This window comes from Protopterus annectens, chromosome 5.part1, assembly GCF_019279795.1.
Source record: "Protopterus annectens isolate FY-2018-M chromosome 5.part1, PAN1.0, whole genome shotgun sequence".
Taxonomy (NCBI): domain Eukaryota; kingdom Metazoa; phylum Chordata; order Ceratodontiformes; family Protopteridae; genus Protopterus; species Protopterus annectens.
In genome coordinates, this window is record NC_056736.1 from 557997337 (window position 1) to 558016394 (window position 19058).

The 19058-nt window shown below is 44.4% G+C and overlaps 1 protein-coding gene across 2 annotated transcripts in view; it reads right to left on the reverse strand.

Moving 5' to 3' along the window:
* RB1 (RB transcriptional corepressor 1) overlaps positions 1–19058 on the reverse strand; it is a 3440561-nt gene that overhangs the window by 3165804 nt on the left and 255699 nt on the right. The window lies entirely within an intron of this gene.

A 19058-nucleotide genomic window follows, 5' to 3' on the forward strand; every position in this document is an offset into this window, starting at 1 on the left:
TCGAACCACTTTAGCAACGTGAGCGTAAACGAGAGGCCACTGTCAACCTGGGTCCCCAGGTCCCTGATAACCTCTTCTGTGCTTAGTGGGTTGCCACCTATATGGTAGCTTGGGGTTACCTTGTTTTACCCGAAGGGTATGACTATACACTTTTTTGCGTTTAACTTCAGGCCATGGCTCTGGCACCAGCTATCAGTTTCCGTGAGACCCCTCTGAAGGATGTCTGTGTCCAATGTACTATCCACTATGGCACCCAGTTTGCAGTCATCCGCAAACTTTGTCAGCCATAGTCCTCCTATGTTTGCCTGTACTTCTGAGAAGTAGATGCCAAACAATAGGGGGCCAAGGACTGAGCCATGTGCGACTCCACTTGTAACCGGCTTGGAGTCTGACATGGCTCCAGCAACTCTAACCCTGTGGGTTCTGTCCTTTAGCCAGTTTGCAACCCATCTTGTGACATATGGGTTTACATTTAAGCTGGTAAGTTTCTCTATAATACCCAAGTGGGGTATTGTGTCGAAAGCTTTTGCAAGGTCAAGGTAGGCTGCATGGACTGCCTTTCCCTCATCAATGGCCTTGGTGACTGTTTCGAAGAAGTCGACCAAGTTCAAAAGGCAAGATCTGCCCTTGACAAAGCCAAACTGGGTTGGGTCCAAGGTCTGCAAGTCCCCTATGTCCTTGTTTATGAGTTCCATTATGATCCTCTCCATAGCTTTGCAGACCAGGCTTGTTAAGCTTATGGGGCGGTAATTACCAGGGTCCGTAGAGGCACTGCCTTTGTGGAGTGGGACCACAGTTGCCGTACGCCACTCCTTGGGCACATATCCTGTGGTGAGGCTAAGATTAAACAGCTGCCTTATGTGCGGGTTTAGTTCTTCATTGAGTTCATGTAGCACACAGCCGGGGACCCCATCCGGTCCCATTGATGCTGTGTTTTTAGCTTTAGAGAGAGCAGCTTTCACCTGCGCATTTGAGATGTCTGGGAGGCTACTCTCAGTTGGGATAGTTATCTCTCCTTTTGGGGGGAGAGGGGGGTGAAGTTTGCGCTGAACTTGTCTGCCAGTATGTTGGCAATGTCTGTGGGTTCAGTGATTTTTGTATCATTTTGGACTAATTCTGAGCATATCTGGGAGTTTCCACCCAGGTTTCTGACATAGCTAAAGAAGGCCTTATGATTGTCTTTTGAAGCTATGGCAATTTTTCTCTCAAAGTTGGCCTTGGATGATTTTATGAGGGATCGTAGTTTCTTGCTAGTGCTGATCAAAGATGCCTTCCCTTTTTGGGATTTTGCTCTATCATGTAATAGCTTTCTACTCTTATTGTAAAGTTTGTTTATGGCTGGGGTCCACCAGACTGGACGTTCGCCCTTGGTGGAAAGAGTCTTGGTTTTATTTGGGATTGTCTGATCCATGCAGTTCTGAAGGTGTTCATAGAAGGCATTTGTAAGGGCTTCCGCAGCTTGGGTTGTGGTTTCTATTGGCTCGGGGGCCTTGAAGGATACCACACCTGTCTTGAGTAGTGTGAAGTTTGCTTTAGAGAAGTTCTTCACTGTGGTCTTTTTTGTTTGGGGTGGGGGCGGGATGTGGATTTCTAGTGAGATTAGTTTATGATATGATCTCACCAATGAGGGATATACTTCCGGTGTGGAGCATTTTGTCCCCATGTTCATGATGATGAGATCTAGTATATTTTCTCCTCTTGTGGGGACGGTGACTAGTTGTTCCATGGCATTTGAATTTATGAACTCCAGGAACCTTTGGGCTAGAAAGTTTGGGCCTGAGTAATGTTCCCAGTCTATATTCGGGTAGTTGAAGTCACCCAATATGATGGTGTTTGGTGATACATTTATACCCTCTAGTGTCTTCAGGAAGGCTGTGTGGGTTTCCTGAGTTTGAGAGGGTGGCTTGTAGCATGCTACAAATTGTAGAGCAGTTTTGCCTATGGTTAATTGCACCTGGATGGTTTCCGATGCTTCGTGCGTAGCCACCAACCTGGAGGTGTGGATATCCTTGATGAATATGGATACACCCCCTCCTTTTGTGGTGTGGTCTGGGTTTTGGGGCCGGAACGCATGATATGAGATGAAACCTGATAGTGCCGGGGTGCTCTCAGGAGCCTTGAACCAGGTTTCAGTCACAGCACAGACATCGATGTTCTCCATACTGAGAAGGGCCTCGAGTGCGTGCATTTTGAGATTTAGACTTCTGGTATTGAGCAGCATTACCCTTAGTTTCTTCACGTTTTTGTTTTCTAGGGTGGTAGGTTTAGAACTTGAGCCTTGCCTAAAAAAAAAAGACACTATGGGGGTGGCAAGAGCCTTAGCCAATATCCAGAATCCCAGGGGTGACAGGTGCAAGCCGTCCCTTGCGAAGCAGCGTGGCTTGTCGAGCATGTCATCCCAGGCAGACAGGCACTGGATCCCCTTTGAATGACACCAGAAATTAAGCCAATTGTTAAAGCTGATCATCTTGTCACAATATTGTGGCATCATTCTTGGTGAAGGAAGGATACTGCTCAGGGTCAGGGTCATACCTGCCTGGGCTACATAATCAGAGAGCTCCTCTATGTCTCTTTTCATGTAGTCCAGGGAGGTACGTCTCAGGTCGTTCACACCAGCATGGACAATGACTGTGTCATACTTGTACTTGCTGTGGAGTGACCTGAGTGCTTGTGTTATGTGGCGGATTCTAGCGCCCGATAGGCAGCTTACCATGACCTTCTCCTTGTTCAGCCTGGTGAGTGGGACGTCAGTGTGTCTGACTATGGAGTCACCTATGACAAGTATGTTTGGTGTTGTATTTGGCTTTAAGGGCAGTGACTGCTTTGCACACTGATTTTGTTGTTTATGTGTTGTTTGTGTGGTCTATTGAGTTTGCAGTTGCTTGGGTGTCTGCTTTGGAGGCCTCTGCTGTTTAGGTAAATTTTTACTCAGAGCCTCCGAGTATGTCTTAGTGTGTTTATGTGTTTGATTCCGTGGTGTGGTTGAGTTATGTGAGACTGGTATTGTGGTGTGTGTAGTTGCCTTCTCCTCCTGCCTGGTCTTGCCAGTCCTGAGTTGAGAGAGCTCAGCCTCCAGTTTGGCTAAATAGCTGCATCTCTCGCAAGTGTTAGTGTTACGTGGGAGGAGGAGAGGGTTGTCCGTGTACATGAGGCAATTGTAACATTGTCTCAGAATTCCCAGATTCACCAACTGGGCAGGAGAGGACGCCAGCATCTGACCCTTCGACATGCTAGAAAGATTTATGAGTTGGTATGAGACAGAAAAGTAGTGGGCTTAGCAGGGAAGTGGGCACTCCTGGGGGTTTTGCTAGTGAGAGATTTGTATAATATAGGAGTGCTTGACCTGCAAAGAGAATGCTTATAAGACAAGGGATATGCTTATAAGACAAGTGCTGAGCTTTTGAGAAGAAAAGCTATTTGGAACAAGTGCTGCACTTTTTAGTGAAGGTGTAAACTGTTTAGGTTCCTAACAGAGCAGTTCTAAGGGAAAAATTGAAGAACAGACTTTCTGGAGCCAGAAAGAGTTTAACCTTGTTTAACCGGCGCTGCCCGATGCTGCTCTAGTGGCAACTCCGCGCTAAAGCACGTTAAAGCGTGCTTGATAGCAGGGGCTAGAAAGAAGCAGGAATAGACCCAAAACGGACAATAAAACTACAGTTTCAAGTCAGTAACCACCTCTACGGGGGGGGGGCAGGGAAGCTGCTCAATGTTATTCACTGCCACTGATCAACAGAGAGACTTTCCTTTAGCCCAAGCAAAAATGGCCTCACAGAAACTTTCAAATAGTTCAGGAACAGCAAGCCTGTAACTGAACTTTTTTAACTCTCAGAAAAGTGGGAAAAAAGCAAGAGCATCATGCTGCAAAGGGGCATCCAACAATTTAGTTTTAACATGATCAGGCAGATTTTACTCCTTGAGCCAGGCATGCCTTCTAATCACAGATCCAGTAATGGCAGCCCTACAAGAGGCCTCCAAGGAATCAAAACTACATTGCAAAGTATGCATTCCAACCTGTTCTGCTGAATGCAATAAATCCTGTAACTTTATTTTCCACACAATCAGAAATCAACATCATTTTCTGTTTCAGTAAGCCCATAACATGCTGTTGATATTTAAGCATATGAAACTGGCAGCTTAAAGCCCTGACTGCCAAGGTTGCAGATGTATAAACCTTCCTACCCCATCTATCCAGCGGCCTGGAATCTCTATCAGAAGGGGTAGGATTTTTGGCTGTAGAAGCCTTTACACCTTTGAGACCCTGAGAAATAGTCTCAGGATCAGCAGCAGGATTTTTGAAAATAAATTTGTGGGAGTCAGGAACCCTGTAATATCGGTCTGGCTTACTAGGAGCCGGAGACAGGGAATCAGGAGCCATGCTTGATTCCGAGAACACATCATCAATGTCTAATACAGGAGGTATTGCCAAAGGCCTATGCTGAGGAAGAAGGAAATCCCTAAGCCTCTTTTTTGATTCAGAGAAGTCCTGACTCTCCCAGTGAAAATGTTCCCTTAAAGTATGCAAGGTATCAAAGGAGTAATCCTCAGGAGGGGATGCAGATGGGATGGATTCCTCTGCATCAGAATCCTCATAGGGTGGAATAGAAAATTCCTGATCAGAAGAGGAATCAGAAGAAATGGAAACCTGATCTGAAGATTCATGAGCAGTGCCTTGCCTAGGCCTCTTAGCGGGGGGGGGGGGGGTTGGGAACCCCTGATCAAGGTAATTAAATCCTCAGCCATTTTAATCATCTGTTTTTTAGGCATAGGGGAATGAGCACGTGGCTCATGTGTCATTTTTTTAGACATAGAAGTTGTTTTTGACCTTGTTTTTGTTGCTGGCGTCGGTTTAATATAAAAATGTTGAGGCCTGAAAACATCCCCAGAAGCCGGTGCCTGCTCAGCGGCTCCGGACCCATCCAAGGGAGAGACATCCACAGGTTCAATACTCTGAGAATCCTGTGGCATACTGGATTCCGAATGGGTTTCGGTAGAGGCCTGCGACTCAAAAGTAGCGGGTATCAGGGGCTGTGAAAATGCCTCACTGAGTACTGGCCTAGGAGAAGCTTCGTCGCCAGTTTTGGACCTCGACGGTCTGTCTCGGTCTTTTCCTTTGCGTTTTTTGTGAACTCTGGTAGTTGGATTGCTAACCGACGACATTTCAGGATAGTTAAATCTTGAACCAAAATATTTGGAAGCAAAAATATACAGACGCTAAATAGTGCGTTGGTTAAATTTAGCACAAAACCGACAGCAAGGCACATTGTGATTTGGGCCTAGGCAAGGAATACAGTACAAATGAAAATCCTTAGGAGGTATTTGCTTCTCACAAGTAATGCAATTATTAACTTTTACTGAGGAGCAAGAAAAAGTTTCCCTAATGGGGTACTTGGCTGTAGTTTGAAGACTTCGGTTCTGAAACTCAAATACGAAAATTTCAGGAGTCAGCCAACCGGCACTTGCGAACTGCTTCTGCTTCGGGCACCGCGCGGCAAGAAAGACTGAATAAAATGGCATTGGCTGCAGGTTTTATACCCCTGACGTCATGGAAGAGGAGACAGCAATTGACGCAGGACCCAAGACTTGGATATTCAGGCTGACTGAGGGCAACCTGCCAGCACATTATCCAAATGTAATGACTGCAACAGTGAAACACGAAGAACATCCTCAGAGTCGGACACTTTGTCAGTTAAAGCTGCTGGGGATAGATCTCTTTCTCTTAGCAGGGAAAGGCTGGCTTCCCCTAATCAGCATGATCAGGTCTTCTGCCATTTTAAGCATTTGAGACTGTGGCAAGGAAGCAGGCGCTTGAGTTTGGGTCATCAGTTTTTTAGGTGTAGCTTGTACTCTTGGCCTTATAAACTCAGTAGTTTTAGAAAGAACAAAATGCGAAAGAAGTCAGTTTGTGTCGAACATCGGTAATGCAAAGAACTTCCTCGGAAGCTGGTGCCTGCCCAGCGGCTTCGGACCCATCCAAGGTAGAGATATCTGCAGGTTCTGTAGTCAAAGAAGAGTCTTGCGGCACACACCGGACTCCGAACGGGTCTCGGTCGTGGCCTGTGAATCCATCAAAGCGGGCATCAGGGGCTGCAAAAGCATCTCAATGAGTACCGGCGAACTGGCAACTAGCTTAACAGAAGCATCGTCGGCAGTTTCGGACCTGTCTTTATCCTTGCATTCTTTCAGAAGATCGGTAGACAGCTGGCTTATCGAAGCCATTTCGGAATACAGAAATAGAGAACAAAAGTATTTAGCTACAATAAGGACTCGACGACGAATAGTTCGGGCGTTGAACAAAGCACAAAACTGACAGCGAGGTACGTCGTAGTCTGGGCCTAAACAGGTGACGCAGTAAGAATGGAAATCTCAATGTGGTATTTGCTTTCCACAGGTGAGACAATTGTTAACTTTTTCTGACATTGGTTAGACCAAGAAAAAAGGATCCCCAACGGGGCACTTAGCTTTAGAAGACTTCAAGATGATTCATTTCAGAAATGAAAACTCACATAGCGGCTGACAGGCACTCATGCGAACTGCTTCTGCTTCAGGCTCCTCGGCAAGAAGGACTGATGTAATGGCGTCGGCTGCCTGTTTTTATACCCCTGACAACCTGACGTCAGTCCTGAAGCGACAGCAACTGATGCAGAAATACTAAGTCTCTGGTATTCGGGCCGACTGAGGGCTACCTGCAGGCAGATAAACCCAAGTGTGATGACTGCAACAGTGAAACATGAAGAACATCTACTGTCGTCAAATAAAGACTAACAAAATCAAACTTGAGGTAAATTTAGCCTCCCAGGCCAGGAACAACCATGAGGCATTCCTTAGCTATGTCTGCAACAAAGGCAGTACACAATTGTGTGCAGAGCTCTTTGTAAATGGAGCCACCTATACGGAGGCAGAACATATAGCAATCCTACTGGCCGACAAATTCAGCTCCAACTTTTCCTTCTCTCCCCATCGACCTTCCCTCAGGAAATACCATCAAATACAACTCTCCCTGCTATCACCAGGGAAATATTGTCTCGAAGGCCAAAAACACTACATTAGTGGGCCGAGACAATATCCCAGGATGCCTTCTAAATAGCCTTTAACATGATCACTCAGGCCCTCCGAAATTGCTATTTAACTGTAGTCTCCAAACAGGCTTCATGTCTCCTGAATGGAGAAAATCAACAGTCATCCCTCTGTACAAAGGTGGGCCATCTACAGACCCTGGAAACTACAGACCCTTAAGTCTCACTAGTGTCATATGCAAAGCCATGGAAATAATCAATAATGACATAGGAAACCTCCAGACCCTGGATCTAATCCAGTTTGGTTTCGTCAAGGACAGGTCATGCCTACTGACCAGGTGGACTTTTGAGAAGGTCAAAGTAATGGAGGAGGGCAAAATGGTTCACATTGCCTACCTTGACCTAGCCAAGGCATTTGACACAATCCCACACTCGGGCATTGTTGACAAATGTTAGGTACCAACCTTTATGTCACCAGGTAGATAGCCAGCTGGCTCACAAACAGGACCCAGGAAGTTAGAATTGGGGAAGTCTGTCTCTACAAAGAGGCCAGTCACAAGCAAATTCCCTCAGGAGTCGGTCCTGGGACCGCTACTTTTTGGGACATCTGGAGCCTTTCTCCTTGGGCCTCCGCTGAAAACTGGCTTTGTTCCAAGTCGGACTTTCCCAGTTAACAAATGTTAAATAAATAAATAAAAAATAAAAATAAATAAATTAGACTGGACAAACGAATGGCTGGTTAATCAGAAAAAGCATACAAAATAGCATTTATATGTTATAAATCAGCTAGAATAACAGGATCTAATGAATATGAAGTCAAACTCAAATGTCTGTTATTATTTAGCCCAGAGGAGGCAGAAGTGCTGCTCTTCTCTGTTGTCTTTTGCTAGGGCTATGGCATAAATTTGATGGCTGGTTAAAGAGAGGCCGGCATACCTTTCAACCTCTCAGTGCTAGAAATCTGGACAAAGCCCAACACAACGTGGGGGGGGGGGGGGGGGATGACGACAAATTTTAAATATTGCTTTTATAAAAATTTAGTTGCTAGAATAACAGGGTTTGTGTTAACATGCATTTTTCTGAAGGATTTGAAGTCTGAAACTCAAATGTATGTCATTATTTAGTGACCCAATCACCAGATCATCACAGTGATTTGCCAGAAAATCGCAAATTTTATGAGAAACAGACCAAAAAATACAAGGCAAAAATCTGGACAGTCGAGAGGCATGGAGGTCAGGTAAGAGGGAGTCTAGTGTAGTTATGTTATATCTCAATTTTTATATGAAAGACTTTCAGGATTAACTCAAGCTTTATAAAATATGTAAAGAGGAAGTGTATACGATAATGGAAAAACAGCAATACAGCATCTCTAGACATCACTGCTATGAACACACCTAAGGTAACAACATTTTAAAAGAAGTTGAAAATTAAAAGTTTAAGTTTGAGGAGCAATACTCTGCTAACCCACATACTGGATCTAGATACAGAAATATTTTTAATAAACAGCTAGGATATTTCTGCCAATACAAACTTTCTGTGCATGACAAAGTATATCTACGCACAGGGTAACTGATGCATTAGTATAATAAAGAATATAAATACATAATGGCAACTATATACTGCTTTCAATAAACGAAAAAAATGACATTCAAAAAGAGCATATACACTTGGAAACAAATACAACAAAATAAAAATGCCACCACAAGGTGTACCTCAACACTGAATTTTTTTAACTAACACCGTACAAACAATAAAAAACCCAACACTAAGCACTTTCACCCTTCCTAATCAATGAGCTTCGGAGTAAAGCCAGAGCGCATTTAAATCAATTAACATCATGTGATCATTACGTAGGGTCTCAAATTAACATGTTAAAATCACCACTTAGAAAAAAAAAACACCACTTTTGAAATCACTACTTAAGAAGAACACCCCCCTCAATTAATCTGTACAATAAATACTAAAATAATAACAAAAAACAATAATGACTGTATCACATTTTATAGTGTCTCTTAAAAACCTGATTCCATAACTAATCATATACAACGTCACTTCTATAAACAGTTTGTAACAAATAACCATTACTAGTCAGCTAATCACTGTATGAATACTACAGTTTGGATGCTGGCTTTTTTTACTACTTTTACTTGTTTTTACAGTTTTAGTTAATAATTTCAGTCTTGAAGTACACCTTGTGGTGGCGTTTTTATTTTGTTCTATTTGTTTCCATATGTAACACTTTCAGTTTCTGGAAATTTCTTTTACATTACTTTATAAAATCATGTCAAAGGTTAAAAGGACAGCAGCTATTCCCCTTACAATCAGTATTACCATAAATAAATGTTGAAGAATGTAAACTGTGGGCATTTTACATGAAATCTGGATGCTTTTACTAAACACAGTGAAAAAAGTACAGTTGTGCACACTTACCATAAATGTAGATGTTCGAGTGTATTCACTGTTGCAGTCATCACATTTGAGTTATCTGCTTGCAGTAGCCCTCAGTCGACCTGATTATCCAAGTCGTGGGTCCTGTGTCGGATGCGGTCTCATCTTCCATGACGTCAGGGGTATAAAGCATGCAGCCGATGCCATTACATCAGTTTTTCTTGCCCCAGATGTCAGGTGCCCCCATAATGGGAAGCAATTATATACAAGGTTACACCTCTAACCAAAAAAGCAAATACACCAAAAACCTTAAAGCATATCAAACAAAAATAGAGGTATAATCAATAGAAGTCAGGACTGCAACGGTGAATACACTCGAACACCTACATTTATGGTACGTGTACACAACTGTACTTAGTGTTTCACTGTTGCAGTCATCACATTTGGGTAGATTCCCAAAGCGAAGGATGGGAGGAGGTAATTAGATAGCATTAGGACCAGCTATAAGGCCCTGCAAGACTGCAGTGGCAAAGCCAGCTGTGGATTTAGAAAAAATTGGCAAGTGGTAATGCTTGGTGAAGGTATGTACAGAACTCCAGGTAGCAGCTTCTAGGATGTCCCTGGTAGGGACACCTCTGAGAAAGGCTGTAGAAGTAGATTCAGCCCTGGTTGAATGTGGTCTTATCCCCTGTGGGGTAGGTTTTCCATGGTGCTTATAGCAGAAATGAATGCAGTGGCCTATCTACTTAGAAATGGTTTGCTTTGAAATGGCCTTCCCCTCTGCTCCTGCAGCAAATGCAAACAGCAGCTGTTCAGACTTCCTGAGAGGTTCAGTCCTGTCCAAGTAAAATCTAAGTTGTCTGTGCACGTCTAAGGAGTGCAGTATTTGTTCCCCTTTGTTCTGTGGATTAAAAAAGAAGGTTGGCAAATGAATGGAGTGATTAAGGGCCACATAGGATACCACCTTGGGCATGAAGGAGGGATTTGTCCTGTGGGACACCCTGTCTGCATGAAAGATGATGAAAGGCTCCACTGCCATGAGAGCCTGTAATTCAGACACCCTTCTTGCGGAAGTGATGGCTAGAAGGAAGGCTGTTTTCCAAGAAAAGAATTTCAACTCTGCATTTGCAGCTGGCTCAAAGGGAGGTAAAGTAAGCTTTTCCAGTACAAAGTTAAGGTCCCAAGCTGGAGTAGGGGCTCTTCTGGATGGCCTTAGGTTTTTGGCCCCTCTGAGGAACTGCTTCAGCAGTGGATGAGAGAAGAGGGGTGGTTCTGTATTGTAATGAGCTGAAATGGCTGAGGCATGAATTTTGATGGAAGAAAAGGAAAGGCCCTTGTGAAGCATCTCAGTTAAGTATTGAAGAACCTGAGGCAAATTGGGCGCTGCTGTGCCCATCCTCCGAGTATGGCTCCAAGAATAAAATCTTTTCCATTCCTCAGCATGGGATTTTCTAGTACAAGGCCTCCTTGCCTCCAGATTGACACATCCATCACTTGCTTACTGAGGGATGGGAACGGAGAGATCACGTAATTAGCCAGGCTGCCAGGTTCAGGGTTTGAAGCTGTGGGTGCAGAATCTGGCCCTCCTGCTGGGACAGCAGGGCAGGAGTCTGAGGCAGGTGGCATGGTGCCAGCAGTGACACACTGCACAAGAGGGGGTACCAGTGTTGGCGTGGCCAGTCTGGTGCAATCAGTATTGTCCTTGTTCCTGTTTGATCTTTAGTAGTTCCTTGGAGAGGAGAGGCAGAGGGGGGAAGGCATAAACTGATAGGTTTTTAAAGGTGAAAGACAGGGCATCCACTTTTCAAGCTTGTTTGTAGGGAGTCCTTGTGCAGAATTTGTCCAATTGGTAGTTCTGGGGGGAGGCAAACAGGTCTATCTCTGGGCTCTCCCATTTGTTTTTCAACATGTTGAATATCTTTGGTTCCAGTTTCCACTTGTGTGGGTCCATGAGATTTCTGCTTAGGTCGTCTGCCAGTGTATTTAGCTTTCCTGGCAGGAATTGAGCCTGTAGGTGTATTTGGTAGGTCAAGGCTGTGTCCCACAGAGCCATGGTGGCTAGTCTGCAGAGAGGATACGAGTGGGTTCTTCCTTGCTTGTTTATGTACCACATTAACAGTGGTGTTGTCAGTCTTCACCAATAATTGTCCTGGAAGAATGTGGTCCTTGAAGGCTGTCAGAGCATTCTGTGCAGCTAACATTTCTTTTTGATTGATATGCAGGTGCATTTGACTTGGGTTCCATTTGCCCTGAATGCACTTCCCTGCCAAGTGAGCCCCCCATGCATAGTCGGATGCGTCTGTTGTTAGGGTTTGGGCGGCAGGGTGTAGAGTGAATGGCAGTCCCCTGTTTTGGTGGCAGGCCTCTGCCCACCAAAGGAACTCTACCTGTAGACAAGGGATGATAGGAATCATTGATTGTAGATCTTGAGAATGTTGACACCATAGGCTTTTTAGATACCATTGTAGTTTCCTCATATGCAGTCTTGCATATGGAATTAGTAGAATGCAGGAGGCCATGAACCAGAGGGCTTGCAGTATTTTCCTTGCATATAGCTGGGTCTTTGTGGCCAGTAGTTTGAAGTAGGCTGTCAAATGAACTTGTTTCTCAGGCGTAAGGTAAGCCATCTGGGAAGTTATATTCAAGCTTGCTCCCAGGAATACAATTTGCTGACAGGGTACAAGATGTGATTTCTTTTCGTTTATGGTGTACCCCAGAAAAGTTAGCAATTTCCTTACAAATGCCAGATGATTTAATAGTATGTCCTGGCTTTCTGCCTGAATTAGACAATCGTCCAGGCATGGGTATATTTGAATGTTTCTTTGCCTGCAAAATGCAATGACTGGAGCTAGGCACTTTATGAATAGCCTGGGCACAGTAGATGAGCCAAAGGGCAGTGCAGAGAACTGATAATGCATGTAGCCTGCTTTGAAGCACAGGTATCTTCTGCAAGATTCCCTTATTGGGATATGCATGTAGGCTTCTTTTAAATCCAGTGTTGCCAACCAGGCATCTTTGCCTAGCATAGGAAGCAGATGATGAAGAGTTAGCATCTTGAATTTTGGGATCACCAAAAATGTGTTTAGGACAGACAGGTCCAGGATAGGACGCCAGGAATTGTCTTTTCTGGGTACCAGAAAAAGTCTTGAGTAGAAACCTTGCCCCCATTCTTCTTCTGGGACAGGTTGAATAGCCCTGATGCTTAAAAGACAGAGAACTTGCTTTTGAGCCTCTGCCCGCTGATTTGGGGTAGATCTGGCCAACCATTTGGGGTTGGTAAGGAATGGAAGTGGAATCTGTATCCTTGGGAAACTATATTTAAAACCCATTTTTCCTGGGTAATGAATTCCTAATTTTTTGCCTGCAGGGCAATCTTTCCCCCAAAGATACGGTCAGTTGTGCAGGGCTTGGAAGGTTTAAAGTTAAGTCATTGAGACAGTTTACCATAGGGGGGAGTCTTATGACTTCCTGCTTTGGAAGTGGGAGCCCCCCACTGCTTAGTTCTGTGAGTACCTTGGGACTGAAGCCTGGGTGTTCTGCTGGTTCTGGGTTTGGTCTGAGAAGGCCTGGAAGAGGCAGGAAAGGACCAGTTCTTAGAGGGCCAATGCCTACTAAATCTAGGAGGCTGTACTTGCAGGAAATATTTAACAGTTTTAAAAGATTTACTTTTTCCTCCATCTTTTTTAAATACTTCTGCTTTGTTGACAAACAGACGGTCTTGGTTTAAGGGAGCATCCAGCAATTTAGCTTTAACATGATCTGGCAAAGATTGCTCCTTAAGCCAAGTATGCCTTCTAAGTATAGACCCAGTGAAGATGCCTCTAATAAATCAAAACCACATTGCAAAGTATGTTTTCCAACTTGTTCATCAGAATACATTAAATCCCGTAAATCTTTATTTTCAGCACAGTCAGGAATCATCATTTTCTGTTTAAGCAGTTCAGTAATATGCTGCTGATACTTTAACATATGAAACTGGCAGTTTAAGGCCCTAATGGCCAAGGTTGCAGAAGTGTATACCTTCTTACCCCATCTATCCAGCGCCCTGGAATCTCTGTCAGAGGGGGTAGGATTTTTGGCAGAAGTAGCCTTAATGCCCTTGGGTCCCCGTGAAATAGTCTCAGGATCCGCAGTAGGATTTTTGAAGAGGAACTTGGGTATTACAGAGTTCCCGACTCACATCAGGTTTTCTGGGAGCAGGAGGTAGAGTCAGGGGCCAGGCTAGATTCAGAGAAGGCATCATCAACAATGTCCAGTACAGGAAGGATGGCCAAAGGCCTGTGTTGGGGCAGGAGTAAGAAATCCCTAGGCCTCTTTTTGGAGTTGGAGTAATCCTGGCTTGCCCAGAGAAAATGCTCCCTAACCGTATGCAAGGTTTCAACAAAAGAGAAATCCACTGGAGGGGAAGCAGAGTGAATGGAGTCCTCTGCATCAGAATCCTCATAGGTAGATAAGGGTAAATCCTGGTCAGAGGAAAAGTACAGTTTTGTACCTACCATAAATTTAGATGTTCGAGTGTTCACAATGCTGCAGTCCTTACACTTGGGTTATCCTGCCGTTAGGCGGTCCCGCAGTCGGCCAGAGTTCCAAAGTCTTGGTCCGGCGGTTGCTGTCGCTTCTTCCCTGACGTCAGTGTACCAGAGGTATACAAGACGCATCCAACGCCATTTTCTTCAGTTTTTCTTGCCCCAGATGTCAGGTGCCCCCAATGGGTAGGCAATACATATTGCTAATAAAAAATATACATGTAAAATCAAAACAATACCTTCAGTTATAAGCAAATACACCACAAAGGTTGTATAGGATAGAAAGGTATAGATAAGTCCAGCTAGTTCAGAGGGGATGGAGGGAGGGTAACCTGGACTGCAGCAGTGTGAACACTCGAACATCTACATTTATGGTAGGTACAAAACTGTACTATGTTCATCGTGTTACACTGCTGCAGTCCTTACACTTGGGTAGAATCCCAAAGCTAAGGTTGGGTGGCTGGTCTATAAAGAGTTAGGCTTGGCTATGAGGGCCCTGCAGAACTGCAGTGGCAATTCCTGCTCTGGATTTAGAATAAAGAGGCAGGTGGTAATGCTTGGTAAAGGTGGGCACTGAACTCCAAGTTGCAGCCTCCAAAATTTCCTTGGTAGGTACTCCTCTGAGCAAGGCTGTTGAAGTGGCTGTTGCCCTGGTAGAATGTGGCCTAATGGTATTTGGGACTGATTTTCCATGCTGTGTGTAGCAGTAATGAATATAGTGTCCTATCCATTTGGATATAGTCTGCTTTGAGATAGCCTTGCCCTTGCCCTGTGATCCTGCAGCATATGCTACAAACAGTTGCTCAGTTTTCCTGAAAGCTTTTGTTTTGTCCAAGTAGAAGCATAGCTGCCTGTGTATGTCCAAAGAATGTAGAAGTTTCTCCCCTTTATTCTGGGGTTTGGATAAAAAGTTGGCAAATGGATGGTTTGGTTAAGAGCCACACTAGATATCACCTTTGGCATAAAGGTAGGGTTTGTCCTTAAAGAAACCCTGTCCTGATGAAAAATTATAAAAGGTTCCACTGCCATTAATGCCTGTAGCTCTGAGACTCTTCGTGCTGAAGTTACTGCCAGGAGCAGAGCTGTTTTCCATGATAAAAATTTTAGATCAGCTGTACTGGCTGGCTCAAAAGGTGGGTCAGTTTTTCCAAAACGAAATTGAGGTCCCAAGTCGGTCTTGGTGCTCTCCAGGGCAGTCTTATGTTTTTAGCCCCTCTGAGGTACTGCTTTAGCAAGGGATGAGAGAATAAAGGAGGATCCGTGTTGTAATGTGCTGAAATGGCAGAGGCGTGGATCTTAATTGATGAGAAGGATAGGCCTCTGTCCAGCATCTCAGTTAAGTATTGCAAAATCTGAGGAATGTTTGGAACAAGAGGGTCAAGGTTTTGAGCCTGGTTCCAGGCGCAGAATCTCTTCTATTTTTCTGAGTAAGCTTTCCTGGTGCTAGGCCTCCTGGCCTCCAAAATGACATCCATAACAGCTTTAGAGAGAGGTGTTGCCTGTTTGGCTAATGTATCTGCCATGCAGATAGGTTTAGGGTTTTGAGCTGACCATGCAGGATCAGATTGCTTTGTTGAGTCAGAAGGTGTGAAATTTGAGGCAAAATCCATGGTAGTCCTTGAGCCAAGTTCCTTAAGATAGGGTACCAGTGCTGGCGCGGCCCGTCTGGAGCAATCAGGATCATCTGTGGTTTTTCCTTGTCTGGCTTTTAGGAGTACCTTTGAAAGGAGAGGCAGTGGCGGGAAGGCATAAACTTTTAGGTTTTTCCAGCTGAACAAGAGAGCGTCCACTTTCCATGCTTGTTTGTGATAAGTCCTTGTGCAGAATTTTTGTAGTTGGTAATTCATTGGGGAGGCAAAAAGATATATGTCTGGGCATCCCCATTTTTGCGTTACCATGCTGAAGATTTGTGGATTCAATTTCCATTCGTGAGGGTCCATGATGTTTCTGCTTAGATAGTCTTCCAGAGTATTTTTCTTTCCTGGCAGGAATTGTGCTTGCAGGTGCACTTGATATGTTAGAGCTGTGTTCCACAAGGTCATGGCTTGCCTGCATAGGGGATAAGAATGAGTGCCCCCTTGCTTGTTTATGTACCACATTACTGTGGTGTTGTCTGTCTTTAGTAATAATTGTCCTGGATGCAGAAGGTCTTTGAAAGCTGTTAGGGCATTTTGAACAGCCAACATCTCTTTTTGATTGATATGAAGATGCATCTGGCCTGTGGTCTACTTGCCCTGAATGCATTTTCCTGCCATGTGCACTCCCCAGGCGTAATTCGAAGCATCTGTTGTTAGAGTTTGCCTGGCTGTGGGTTGGGTAAAAGGCTGACCCTTGTTTAGGTGACATGCCTATGCCCACCATCGAAACTCCTGTTATAGGCAGGGTATCATTGGTATTACTACTTCTAAACTGTGAGAGTGTTGAGTCCAAACACTTTTTAGGTACCATTGTAATTTCCTCATATGCAGTCTGGCATATGGTATTAGTAGAATGCAGGATGCCATTAATCCCAGGGCCTGCAGAATTTTTCTTGCAGGGAGATGGGACTTTTTTGCCAGTAATTGAAAATATTGAGTTAGTTGAACTTGTTTGTCTGGTGTGAGGTAAGCCATCTGGGCCGTTCTATTTAAGCTGGCACCCAGGAATATAATATGTTGCGAGGGCACTAGTTTTTACTTTTTTTTCATTTACTGTGTACCCTAGAGAAATTAGCAACCTTTTTACAAACGCCAGATGCTGTAGAAGAATGTCCTTTGTCTCTGCTTGAATGAGGCAGTCGTCCAGGTATGGATATATTTGAATTCCTTTTTGTCTGCAAAATGCAATTACTGGTGCCAGGCACTTTGTGAAGACCCTGGGTGCAGTAGATAAGCCAAAGGGCAGTGCAGAGAATTGGTAGTGCATTGTACCAGCTTTGAATCTGAGGTGTCTTCTGCAATTTTGTCTGATAGGGACATGCAGGTATGCCTCTTTGAGGTCTACAGTAACAAGCCAAGCCTTTTTGCCCAGCATGGGTAGAAGCTGCTGTAAAGTCAACATTTTGAATTTTGGAATATCCAGGTAAGTATTCAGAATTGAAAGGTCTAGTATGGGCCTCCAGGCCTTGTCCTTTCTGGGGACCAGGAAGAGTCTTGAGTAAAATCCTTGTCCTTGTTCTTGTTGTGGTACCTTTTGAATAGCTCTCATGTCCATGAGGGCTGAAATTTGTTTTTGTACCTCTGCCCATTGATTTTGTGGCAGGTCTGGCATTCCTTTTAGCCTTGGTAAAGTATGAAAGTGGAACCTGTAACCTTGAGACACAATATTCAGAACTCATTTGTCTTGGGTGATTGTTTGCCAGTTTTGAGAAAAAAGTGCTAGTTTTCCCCCTAAGGGGGCTTCCAAAAGAGACGTGCTTGGCGTCTGAAGGGAAAGTCATTGTGACGGTTTCCTGTAAGGATCAGACTTGTCCTCACCTCCTTTTGGGGTTGAGGTGCCCCAATGTCGTTGTCTGTTTGAGCCTTGGGGTTGAGATCTGCCTCTTGGGCGTATCTGCCTCTCTGTGGCCTGTCTGACACTGGAAAGGACCAATTCTTTGTTGGCCAATTTCTGCTAAACCGAGGTGGCTGTACCTGTAAGAAATCCTTGACTGTTTGCATAGATTTAGCTTTATCCTCCATTTTCTTTAACACCTCTTCTGCCTTAACACCAAACAAGGTATCATGTTGTAAAGGAGCATCCAATAATTTTGCCTTAACATGATCAGGTAAACTCTGTTCTTTTAACCAAGCATGTCTTCGAATCACAGAACCTGTAACTGCGGCTCTACAAGAGGCCTCTAAAGAATCAAAACCACATTGCAGAGTATGTTTTCCCACCTGTTCAACTGCATGCAATAAATCCTGCATTTCTTTACAATCAGGAGCTTCTGAGCTTGCAAGCATTTTCTGTTTTAACTGAGCCATTAAATATTGTTAGTACTTAAGCATGTGAAACTGGCAGTTTAAAGCTCTTACTGCTAAGGTTGCCGAAGTGTATACTTTCTTCCCCCATCTATCCAAAGTTCTGGAATCTCTGTCAGAGGGTACTGGATTTTTGTAATGGAAGCCTTAACCCCTTTTGGACCCTGGGAAATAGTTTCTGGATCCGCAGAAGGGTTTTTGTAAAGAAACTTGTGAGAGCCAGGGACTCTATAGTACCTGTCTAGCTTGGCTGGAGCAGGGGGTAAAGAATCAGGAGATGAGCTGGATTCAGAGAACACATCATCCACAATGTCTAGCACAGGCGGAATAGCCAGCGGCCTGTGCTGAGGCAATAAAAGGAAATCCCTGAGCCTTTTCTTGGATTCTGAGTAATCCTGGCTTTCCCAATGGAAATGCTCCTTCATGGTATGTAAAGTATTCCCCAAAAGGGTAATCCTCAGGAGGAGAGGCTGAAGGGATAGATTCTTCATCAGAGTCCTCATAGCGGGATAAAGAGTATCCCTGGTCTGAAGAGGAATCAGAGGAAATGGAAACCTGATCAGAGGAATCATAGTCTGTATCCTGCCTAGGCCTTTTCTCAGGAGGGGGATGGGAACCCCTGATTAGAGTAATGAGGTCTTTGGCTATTTTAAGCATCTGTTTCTTAGGCATGGAGGACGGTCCAGGAGAATGTTGTACTTGTTTCTTTGTCTTTAATTGTACCTTTGTCTTGGCTGTTGTTTTAATGGTAAGTTGTGAAGGTCTGAAAACACCCTCAGAAGCCAATGCCTGCTCAGCGGTTCCGGACCCATCTGAAGGATTTGTTTCCATAAGCCCAATACCCTGAGTTTCCAGAGGCCTAGTTGTCTCCACGTGGGAGTCGGATGCGGCCTGTGGCACTGAGGTAGCGGGTGTCAGGGGCTGCGAAAGTGCCTCACTGAGAACCGGCGAACCGGCGACTGGCCTAGAAGAGGTTTGGTGGTCGGGTTTGGACCTCGGATGCTTGTCTTTATCCTTGTCTTTGCATTTTTTCGGTATTGAGGTCGTCGGTTGATCCGATGGCATGGTATAATTGAACCTTCGGCCAAAGTAGTGTAAAGCAAAATCAAAACATCTTTTTATAGTGAGTTTGTTAAATCTAGCACAAAACCGACAACTAGTGACGTCATGATCAGGGCCTAGGCATGGAA